The sequence below is a fragment of the Chrysochloris asiatica genome, unplaced genomic scaffold (assembly GCF_000296735.1).
Source record: "Chrysochloris asiatica unplaced genomic scaffold, ChrAsi1.0 scaffold00068, whole genome shotgun sequence".
In the NCBI taxonomy this organism is placed as follows: Eukaryota; Metazoa; Chordata; class Mammalia; order Afrosoricida; family Chrysochloridae; genus Chrysochloris; species Chrysochloris asiatica.
In genome coordinates this window covers 2,374,566-2,384,660 of record NW_006408586.1, presented here as the reverse complement: position 1 = coordinate 2,384,660, position 10,095 = coordinate 2,374,566, and the positions used below count along the sequence as shown (strand labels likewise).

General features: G+C 39.0%; 1 pseudogene; it reads left to right on the top strand.

The window, feature by feature from the left end:
- The first annotated feature begins 775 nt into the window (after positions 1 to 775).
- Positions 776 to 2,313, top strand: LOC102829716 (annotated as a pseudogene).
- Positions 2,314 to 10,095: the final 7,782 nt, after the last annotated feature.

Below are 10,095 nucleotides of genomic sequence, written 5' to 3'. Positions count from 1 at the left end.
TTTGGGTGGCTATTGTAAATGGTATTGCTTTCCTAATGTCCTTTTCAGTGTTCATTGTTACTATAGAGGAATCCAACTTATTTTTGTATGTTGATCTTATATCCTGCCACTTTACTGAATCTTACACTGAGGTCTAGTAGCTGTTTTACTGAGTGGGGTTTTCTATGTATAGGATCTTATCTGCAAATAGAGAGAGTTTATTTTCCTCTTTGCCAATTTTGTATGCCTTTAATTTCCCTATCTTGCTGTATAGCTCTGGCTAAGACTATCAGCACAATATTGAATAAGAGTGATAACAAAGGGCATCCTTGTCTGGTTCCTGTTTGCAGAGGGAAGGCTTTCAGTTTCTCTCCATTGAGAGTAATGTAGACTCTTGGTTTTGTATATATGCTTTCAATTATGTTGAGGAATTTCCCTTCAATTCCTTCTTTGTTGAGTGTTTTGATCAGAAATGGATATTGGATTTTGTCAAACAATGCCTTTTCTGCATCAACTGATATGATCATGTGGTTCTTTTCCTTTTTCTTATTTCTATGGTGGATTACACTGATTGCTTTTCTAATGTTGAACCATTCTTGCATTCCTGTTATGAAATCCACTTGGGCATGATATATTATTTTTTGATGTGCTGCTGCATTATGTTGGCTAGAGTTTTTGCATCTATGTTCATGAGGGACATTGATCTATAATTTTCTTTCTTAATGATGTCCTTCCCTAGTTTTGGTATGAGGGTTATGCTTTCTTCATAAATGTATTAGGAAGAGAAACTGAGCCTGTCACTTGTATTTCGGGAGCCTTAGCAGAAATGTCATCTTCAGGCATGTCTTCCTTCCTGTCCCACTCACCAAATTAAAGATTCACCACACTAAGATCTTCATAAACAATAAATGGCATAGTTCAGTGAGTGGCAAGAAATTTCCCATCTTCAATCCAGCACATGAGGAGAAACTCTGTGAGGTTGAAACAGGAGATAAGGAAGACATTAACAAAGCAGTGAAAGCTGCAAAACAAGCTTTTTGGATTGGTTCTCCATGGCGTACTATGGATGCTTCAGAAAGGGGACAACTTATATGCAAGTTGGCTGATTTAATTGCAAGATATCACCTGCTGCTGACAACACTGGAATACATGAATTGTGGAAAACTTTGTCAATTCATATCTTATTGATTTAAGAGGCTTCATAAAAACACTACACTATTGTGCAGGCTGGGCTGACAAGATCCACGGTTGGACAATTCCAATTGATGGAAAGTTTTTTACTTATACAAGACATGAGCTTATTGGTGTTTGTGGGCAAATCATTCCTTGGAATTTGCTGTTGCTTATGCTCATTTGAAAGATAGAGCCTGATCTTAGCTGTAGAAACACCATGATTGCCAAACCAGCAGAGCAAACTCCTTTCACAGCTCTTCATGTGGCATCTATAATAAAACAGGCAGGGTTTCCTCCAGGAGTTATGACTACTGTGCCTGGTTATGGGCCCACCACAGAAGCAGTGACATCGACACTTCCCACATAGACATCGACAAAGTGGCATTCACAGGAGCAACAGAAGTTGGCAAAATGATCAAAGAAACTGCTGGGAAGAGCAATCTGAAGACAGTTACCCTGGAGAAGGGTGGAAAGAATCCTTGCATTGTGTTTATTGATGCTGACTTGGACAATGCTGTTGAATTTGCACACCAGGGATTGTTCTACCACCACGGCCAATGTTGTATAGCTGCATCCAGGCTTTTAGTGGAAGAATCAATTTATGATGAGTTTGTCCGAAGGAGCACTGAGCAGGCTAAGAAGTATGTTCTTGGAAATCCTCTTACCCCAGGAGTAAATCAAGGCCCTCAGATTGACAAGGAGCAATATGATAAAATCTTCAACCTCATTGACAGTGGGAAGAAAGAAGGGGCCAAAATGGAATGTGGAGGAAGCCCATGGAGGAATAAAGGCTACTTTATCCAGCCCACAGTTTTCTCTAATGTTACTGATGAGATGAGAATTGCCAAAGAGGAGATATTTGGACTAATCCAGCAAATCACAAAGTTTAAATCTTTAGATGATATGATCAAGAGAGCAAAGAACATTCTTTATGGCTTGTCAGCAGGAATCTTTACCAAAGACTTTAATAAAGCTGTGACCTTCTCCTCTGCACTGCAGGCTGTGACAGTGTGGGTGAATTGCTATAATGTGGTGTCTGCTCAGTGTCCCTTTGGAGGATTCAAGAGGTCTGGAAATGGACGAGAACTGGGAGAATATGACTTTCACAAACATACACGAGTCAAAACAGTCACAATGAACATTTCCCAGAAAAATTCATAAAGAAAACCACAAGAGTGGCTAGAAGAACAGAAGATATTTCTTGAAAGAAAGACCGTCGAGAAAAATCCTAAACAATAACAGCAGTCTGATTGATTACTACAAGATAAGGAGAAGAGGGGGTAAAAACAGCAATGTAGGTGGAAGTTATGTCCGACCACATTGAACAGACCCCTGTGGACATGGGTCAAGACCTAGATGGCCAGCAGTTACAGCAAGTCCCTGGGACTCCTTAGCCCTGAGACAGTGACATGGCCACAGAGGACTAGAGCAGAGACTGAATGGTCTGGCTGATATGAATTGAGGGGAGATACACAAGAACATCCATACTTGCAGATAGTACCCACTTGACCTGGCTTCAATGGCTGGATGATCAGAACTCCACTAGAAGAAGAAAAAAGAGGGTGAAAAAAGAGTAACCCACTATAATTTGATGAACTTAACCTCTACTTATGGATGTATTAGCTCAAAAAAGGCAACAAATCTTAAGAGCAAGGATCACTCCCACCCCCTTGGTATACAGGGTTGACAGGGATGGGCAAGTTAGACATTGGCTACCCAAAATTGGGTGGGTGGGTGGGGGAGGTCAGCTATAAAGGCAAGAAGTGACTGGCTTACAAGCTTTCATGAGGGAGTCTAGTTCAGAAGGGTCAGGGTTAGGTAGAATCTCCACTGAATGATTTCTAATCTGTTGGGACTGGCCTGACAAAAGGAAATGGGGATAAGACTCTTGTGGTACAATAGTGATTAATTGCCATCAGGACTGACTGTGAGGGTCAGAAATGTAGAGGCAGATGTTTTTTGATAAAAGGAGGGGAGTGATTGATTTTGCAGCCCAGGAGTGGAGGTCTCTGGGACCATCAAGTGAGAAGAGTGGAGAGCAAGACCCTACTCAGAGAGGCAGTGGTGCCAGGGATGAAGACAGAGATGATGATATGTACAGATGGAGTGGCTGGGGACACTGGACTCAGGGAGGGAGAGGAACTGTGTGCTGATGGCTGGTGGGAGGGCCTGTGGGGTGTATCCTTTGATTATTTGATGATGCATGGAGGGGATTATAATCATTGCAATGAAATGAAATACGATTGGATGAATGTAAAACTGATGTAAACCCACCTAATTCACAATAAAAACTTTAAAAAACAAAACAAAACAGGAGTGTGTGGGGGAAGATAGAGTCCCCACTGAAAAGTTTTCATCTTGTCTAGATGGGTCTTGTAAAAAGATATGGGGATAAGATTCTTATGATTAAATAGTGAGTCATTATTATCATGACTAATTGCGAATGTCACAATTGTAAAGGTAGAAGTTCTGTAACAAAAATGGTGGAGTAGTTAATCTTACAGTCCAGAGACAGAGGACCCTAGGACCATCAAGGTAGAAGATTACAAGCGGAATGTGGGACCTTATTCAGAGAAGCAGCAACACCAGAGATCAAGGCAGCCATCAGGTCACAGAGAGAGGGAGCAGCTGAGGACTTTATTCATGGATAGAGAGGGACTGAGAGCTGGCGGCCAGGAGGCAAACTTTCAGAATATGCCCTTTGGTGGTGTAAATTATTATATATGCCTGAGTGTTTTTTTAAAAAAATACAGCTAAAATGAATATAGAAAAATACTGTTAACTGATGATACATGGAGGGGATTTTAATTATTGTAATGAAACTAAGTATATGATTTGTTGAATGTAAAACTGGTGGTCTGCCCTGTAAACTTAGAGTCAATTCATAACAAATACCTTAAAAAAAATGTATTAATAGTCACTACCAATTGGAATGCAAAAGTTGGAAACAAAGAGGAAGCATCAGTAGTTGGAAAATATGTCTTGGCGATAGAATAATGCTGTAGATTGCATGATAGAATTCTGCAAAACCAATGATTTTTTCATTTCAAATACCATTTTGAAACAGCATAAGAGATCACTAAACACATGGACCTCACCAGATGGTACACTCAGAAGTCAAATTGACTACATCTGTGGAAAGAGACAGTAGAAAATCTCCATATAATCAGCCAAAACAAGGCCAGGGGCAGATTGTGGAACAGACCATAAATTGCTCGTATGCAGATTTGACTGAAGCTGAAGAAAATGAAAACAAGTCCACGAGAACCAAAATATGACATTGAATATATTCCACCTGAATTTAGAGATCATCTGAAGAACAGATTGCATCCATTAGACAAAAGATTTGTGGGATGACATAAAAAACATCATACAGGAAGAAAACACAAAGTCACTTAGAACACAAGAAAGAAAGAAATGTTCAAAATGGATGTCAGAAGATATTCTGAAACTTGATTTCCAGTATAGAGATGCTAAAGCAAATGGAAGAAACGAGGAGGTACAGGAACTGAACAGAAAATTCCAAAGGTCAGCTCAAGAAAACAAAGTCAAATGTTACAACGTAATGGGCACAGATCTGGAGTCAGAAAATCAAAACTGAAGAACATACTCAGCATTTCTCAAGTTGGAGGAACTGAAGAAAAAAATCAAGCTTCAATTTCATTATTAAAGGATACTCTGGGTCAAATTATTGATGGATGCAAAAAGCATCAAAAGAAGATGGAAGGAATACACAGAGTCACTGCACCAAACGGAAACAATTGATGTTCATCCATTTCCAGAGGTAGCATATGATCAAGTGCCAATGACACTGAAGGAAGAAATCCAAGTGCATTGAAGGAATTGGCAAAGAACAAGTCACCGGGAATTTATAGAATAAAGATTGAAATCTTTCAGCGAAGTGAGGCAGCACTGGAAGCACTCACTTATCTATACCAAGACATTTGGAAGACAACTATCTGGCAAATTGATTGGACGAGATCTATATTTGTGTCCATTTCAAAGAGAGGTGACCCAAGGGATTGCAGACATCATTGGATAATATCTTTGATGTCCCATGCAAGCAAAATTTTTCTAAACTTAATACAGAAATAGCTGCAAGCATATATTGACAGAAATTCCAGAGTTCCAAGCTGGATTCAGAAGAGGATGTGGAATGAGGGTTATCATTATTGATGTCAGATCTTAGCTGAAAGAAGAGAATGCCAGAAAGATGTTTACCTTTGCTTTATTGAACATGCAAAGGCTTTTTATTGTGTGGATCATGACAAGCTATGGGAAACATTGTGAAGTATGAGTATTCCAGAACACTTAATTGTGCTCATCAGGAACCTGTACATAGACCAAGATGCAGTTGTTTGAACAGAACATGGGAACAGTGAATGATTTAACATTAGGAAAGGTGTGCGACAGGGTTGTATTCCTTCATCATACTTGTTCAATCTGTATACTGAACAAATAATCTTACAAACTGGATTATATGAAAAAAAAAAACATGGCATCAGAATTGAAGGAAGGCTTATTAACAACCTGTGATATGCAAATGATACAACCGTGTTTGCTGAATGTGAAGAGGGCTTAAAATACATACTGATGATGATCAAAGACCACAGTCTTCAGTGTGGATTGCATCTCAATATAAAGAAAACAAAAATCCTCACCACTGCACCAATTCATGGAATATAATTTGAAGTATTTCAAACAAGTGAGGCAGCACTGGAGGCACTCACTCATCTATGCCAAGAAATTTTGAAGGCAACACTTACCACTGGACCAACAAACAACATTCTTATCAACAGAGAAAAGATTGAAGCTGTCAATGACTTCATATTTCTTGGAACAACCATCAACACTTATGAAAGGAGCATCAAGAAATCAAATGACATATTGTATTAAGCAAATCTGCTTCACAAGATCTTTTTAAAGCGTTGAAGAGCACAGAGGTGTGAACACTAAGTTGTGCCTGACCCAAGCCATGATACTTTCAATAACCTCATATGCATGTGAAGCTTGGACAGTGAATAAGGAGGATTGTAGAAGAACTGATGGATTTGAGTTATAGAGTATGAGCAGAATATTGAAAGTACCATGGGCTTCCAAAAGAGCAAACAGATCTGTTAGAAGAAGTACAGCTAGAGTGCTTCGTGGAGGCCACGATGGCTAAACTTCGTCTCTCATACTTTGGATATATTGTCATGAGGGACAATATTTTTAAGGACAGTATGTATTTTAAGCCCTCTTCACCATTGGTGAAGGATATCATGTTTGATAAGGTGGAGGGTCAGAGAAAAAGAGGAAGATCCCTGCAGAGATGGGTTGGCAAAGTGGCAGCAATAATGGGCTCTAGCATGGCAACAATTGTGAGGTTGGCTTTGGATCAGGGTGTTTCATTCTTTTTTGCGTAGGGTTGCTCTAAGTTGGTACCAATTTGATGGCAGTTAACATCAACTAAAACTTTGCATGGATGGAGTCCTTATATGGCACTTCAGGATAATATACTGGATCATAACATCACTTTGAACTTCAAGGTTGGTGGTTCAAACCCACCAGCCACTCCTCAGAAACCCTATATAGGAACTTACTTGATGGCAATTCACAACAGCAACAGCAGTTGTGTATGTGTGACTTTATGACAGCACCCAGTTTGTGATGGGCATCATAGGCCATATGGCAACTTGATGACCTCTGTTTAAGCATTTTGTCTCCATTAGGACCCAGTAACAAGAGCAAAGAAAGATAATTATCTTCAGAGGATGGCAAAGTTTTGCATCCAAATCCTAAGGGTCTGTGTTTAATTCACCAAGAGGGACCTACCAAAGACTCCATCCAGCAACACTGTCTGTTACTGTCACTTCAAGGCCATTGATCAGCTAGAACATCAATCAAGAGGCTGTGCAGTTGACACAACAGCACGAACCAATTGCAGAGTCTTCTCTTGTTCTGTGCCCCACTAAAAATAAACAGCATTTCTTTTCCAGTTACTTGATAAATAATTTGAAGTAGCAAATACCAAAATGTAGGATATGCTGTCTCTAAAATCCAAAGAGGCCCACCAGGTCTTGTGCCTCCTTTTAATTTCTGTTCTTTTGACTGAAAGCCATTGAACCAGTTCTGATGCAAAGCTACCATATGCATAACAGAACGAACAATTAGAGGGCAAAATATAACAACTTATCGTTCACTCCTTTTTTTTATTGTGAATTGAGTGATAGTTTACATGGGAGAACATAGGTTTTACACCATTGTTTCATTGCAATGATTACAATCCCCTTTGTGCATCATCATTCAACAATATTTGCTTGTATTCTTGTTTTTTGTTGACTTTTTTGGGGTGTGTGTGTGCAAGAGGATATACACAAAACCACCCAGGATTATATAATAATTTTAAAATCCAAAGGGCATATTTTGCAAGCCTGCCTCCTGCCTCCATCACTCAGTCTTTCTCTTTCCATGGGTCTAAAGTTCTCAGCTGCTTGCTCTATCTCCATATTCTCATCTCTGCCTCCATCTCTGGTTTTGCTGCCTCTCTGGGTAGGGTCCCGCAGTCTGCTTGTGCTCTTCTCCCTTGATGGTGCTAGGCTCCTCTGTTTCTGGACTGTAAGATTAGTTACTCCCCTGTTTTTGTTACAAAGCTTCTTTCTACCTTTACAGTTGTGACAATTGTAATTAGTCATGATAACAATTACTCACTATTTAATCATAACAATCTTATCCCCATCTCTTTTCACCAGACCCATCTAGACATGATGAAAACTATTCACTGGGGCCTCCACCTGCTGCCACACACTCTGAAACTAAATTTCCTCTTAAAAACTTGTAAAACATCTCACCATGTCCCACACCTCTGAAATCTAAAACTCTTGCTTAGGTGGAAGGTGACTGAAGTGTTGTCAGATAATTTCCCACTCTGTAGCATGCAAAATCATAGCAACTAGACCAATAATCAACATCATGATAAAAGGGAAAAGACTAATGTTGTCAAGGATTTCATTTTACTTGGTTCCATAGTCAACTTCCATGAAAACAACATTCAAGACATCAAACAACATATGCATTAGGCAAATATTTTTCAAAAGATCTCTTTAAAGTATTAAGAAAGCAAAAATTTTGCTTTAAAGATTAAGGTGTACCTGACCAAAGCCATGGTATTTTCAATGGCTCATATGTTTGAAAGCTGGAAATTGAATAATGGAAACCAAAGAAGAACTGATGGTGTTGGAAAACAATATTAAATGTACTATGGGCTGCCAGAAGAACAAATAACTCGGTCTTCAAAGAAGTACAGTCAAAATGTTTCTTAGAAGCAAGGATGTTGAGACTTTGTCTCACATACTTGATAATATTATCAGGAGGAACCAGTCTCTATAGAAGGGCATCATGCTCAGTAAGTTGACAGTAAGTGACTAAGAGGAAGACTGCTAATAAGATAGACTGAGGACTGTCAATAAGACTGACACAGAGGCTACATCACTGGGATTAAATAAAGAAACACCTTGAGGATGGTTCAAGGCCATAGTGACATTTTAAGTCTCCTGTAAATAGTGCCATCTTTGAGTCAGTATCCAACAGTCCCTTCAATATTGATTATTTCCTTTTCCTCAAGGAATAATCATTCTCATAAAAGGCAATAACTTCCTTTGGGGAAAGTTTACCTTCCCTGAACCATTATCCTAGAGTCTTCATAGTCATTTCCACATACATCTACCAGGTTTCTGTTTTTACATATTAGAAAAATCAAACCATTTTCCTGGGTTATACTTTGTACTTTATGTCTTGGGACTTTCTTGGACTTAAATCTAGCTATAGGTCTAGAAGCAAAAATGGATGGTAGGTAGGCAATGTCTGAGGCATTGCCCTAGCTTATATTTCATACAACGACTTTAGGCATAAATGGTTAACCTCAACAGATGGAATGCAAGGTATAATAATTTTATTTGAAGGGCAACTTAGAAAAAAAAAGGAATAATCTCTTCAGATGTGGGCAAGTGGGCTGGATCTGTTGGCAGGAGTGATTCAGTAAGGAGCTCAATGTGTCCATCTTCCTGATTGTTTATCCATCTACTCCATTCCAAGTTTCATGATTTCAATTCTTCTGAATCAATATCCTCACTTTAACTTCAGACATAATTTGTTGTTGGAGAGTTCATTGGTATAATTCAGCCACTTTTAAGGTAAAACTCTGAGTTTGTTTTTTGGCAATATCAGCTTTGTTACTACAAGAGATTCAGGGCACACATGGCAGCAGTTAAGCTTTCACATTGAAACCTGAGCACATCTTTTTATTTTACCTTGTATAGCAAAAGTGTTGTTGTTGTTAGGTGCCCTTGAGACACTTTCAATTCATAGCAACCCTATGAACAACCGAAGAACAACTGCCTGGTCCTGGGCCATGCTCACAATTTTTTTAGGGTTGAGCCCATTGCTGCTACCACTGTGTCAATCCATTTTGTTGGGGGGGTGTCTTCCTATTTTTCATTGATGCTCTATTTTTCCCAAGTGTGAGGTCTTTCTCTGAGGACTGGTCTCTCATGATAATAATGTGCATAGTATAAGAGACAAAGTGTCACCAGCTTCTTTTCTGCAGAGCATTCTGGCTGTACTTCCAACATAAATTTATTTGTTCTTCTAGCAGTCCATGGTACTTTCAATATTCTTCAGGAACACCATAATTCAAATGCATGGATTCTTCTAAGGTCTTCCTTATTCACTGTTCAACTTTCACATGAATATAAGGCAGTTGAAAATACCAGGCTAGGTTCAGGTCTACTTTAGTCCTCAAACTGAAAACTTTGCTTTTTAATATGTTAAAAATGTGTTTCCCCACTGATTAGCCTTGTTTTAGTTCTTGGCTGCTCTTTTACGTTGTTTCAGTCCTTAGCTGCTGTGTCCATGAGTATTGATTGTGGATCCAATCAAATGAAGTTTTTGAAAACTTCATTTTTT